The sequence below is a fragment of the Leptopilina heterotoma genome, unplaced genomic scaffold (assembly GCF_015476425.1).
Source record: "Leptopilina heterotoma isolate Lh14 unplaced genomic scaffold, ASM1547642v1 Lhet_187, whole genome shotgun sequence".
NCBI classification, from domain to species: Eukaryota; Metazoa; Arthropoda; class Insecta; order Hymenoptera; family Figitidae; genus Leptopilina; species Leptopilina heterotoma.
This window is the reverse complement of record NW_025110906.1, coordinates 108,046-109,775: the sequence shown is the minus strand read 5'-3', so window position 1 is coordinate 109,775 and position 1,730 is coordinate 108,046. Positions and strand designations below refer to the sequence as shown.

The window sequence follows — 1,730 nt, the reverse complement described above, 5'->3', positions numbered from 1 at the left end:
TATTTTCCTAGTAATTTCGTTTCCCCGCACACGTTTTTTTTTTATAAAAATATATTTATCAATTTAATGCATGGAGTGACAATCGTAATAATTTTTTGCTGTCATTAATTATTTATATTTTTCTTTGTAAAAAATAAAGTTTATGAAGTTTTGAAGGAGACGGAAAGTCAGTAAGAATATTAACAATACTAATATTCATGTAATATATATAAAATCATGCATTAAGATGGGAAAAATTGCCAAGTGACAAAGTGGAGAAAATAAAATTTCAACAAAGGCAAAGAATTCGGAAATTTTTGACTTTTGATAACAAACAATTCGCAATTCGAATTTAAAATCCTGAAAAGAAAAATTTTTGTTAACATCCTATTCTAAATTATTTTTGAATTTTTCGATGACATTTTATAAAAATTAATGTCTTTAAAAGTTTAAGACAATTGAAATCAGTTAGATTCAAATTTTTCAAATTATTATTATTCAATTATTTAAATAAATAATTTACAAAAAAATACTATGAAGACTTTACTGTGGAGAAATTAATGTTGAGTCAGTGAATTTTTTATAAACCTCTACCAGAATTGATAATAAATATTTCTTGAAAAATTATAAACTTTGGAAAATTAAAAATTAATTGAAGAAGTTATTTTGAAAACTTAATTAAGAATTTTGAAAATTATTTTCCAACTGATTCTCAATTAGCAGTCACAAAGCAATTTTTCAATTTTATTACAACCGGCCTCCGCTACATGAAGACAGGAGGGACTCACCATTTGTAGACTCGTCCATTATATTTTCTATTTGTCTTCTTTGGAACCAGCTTTTCTTCACATGCTTCCTGCCTTCCTGATTTTTCACACTCTTACTGTAAAATAAGAAACATTTTTCTTAGAAACAAAAGAATTCCTTTTTTGTAAATATATTAAAATTAAACTTAATTGCTTACTATATTGAATATTTTTACTATAATCAATTTATATTCACTAATTATTTTCTCTATATTTTCTCTACTCATTATATACTCAAATTTATTTTCAATTTCAATAAGCAAAAAAATTTTTTTTATAAAATTGTAACTGATAATTGACAAACTTTCTTAATTATTTTTCTAATAGGCATTATAATGATTCTTATTCATATAATAGAATAATTAATTCCAATAATTTACAAAAAATAATTAACTGAGAAAAATATATTTTACTATTGTTAAATATTTTTATGTTGCAAGGAAGAATCATAAATAAGTTTTATTAGTATACAAAAATAATTATTACTTCATTAATATTAGCAACAATTAAAAATAAAATATTTTCTTTACCCCATGTTTTTATTTATATTTTTTAATAATTTTTATTTGCATCTTTTTATAGGTCCGACAATTATTGAACTTCATGTAATTCATATTATTAATCATTTCTTCAAATAATTAAATTCGTTTAATATTTATAGCGAGTCAAAATTCTCTTTAACAATAACAAAATAAACAAAAACAATAAAATAAAGACAAATAATGAAATATCATAAATAATTTAACAAATATCACGTCAAGCGCACGGCGCGATAACAGAGTGATGTTTATTATAGGTTATGTTGGTACTAAAAAATCTCGAACAATGTATAAAGCACAAATAATCAAGAATGTTGTGAAAAGAACATTTAATCTGTCAAATGGATATAAAAAATAGTATAATAGAATATATTTTATACTACTCTATTCAAATAAATTAAGTAAA

At 22.0% G+C, this 1,730-nt stretch overlaps 1 long non-coding RNA gene across 1 annotated transcript in view; it reads right to left on the bottom strand.

The window, feature by feature from the left end:
• LOC122500490 overlaps positions 1 to 1,730 on the bottom strand; it is an 85,567-nt gene that overhangs the window by 83,351 nt on the left and 486 nt on the right. Inside the window, exon 2 of the long non-coding RNA XR_006301482.1 lies at positions 768 to 862. This is a non-coding gene — a long non-coding RNA (uncharacterized LOC122500490). The remainder of the gene's footprint in view (positions 1 to 767; positions 863 to 1,730) is intronic.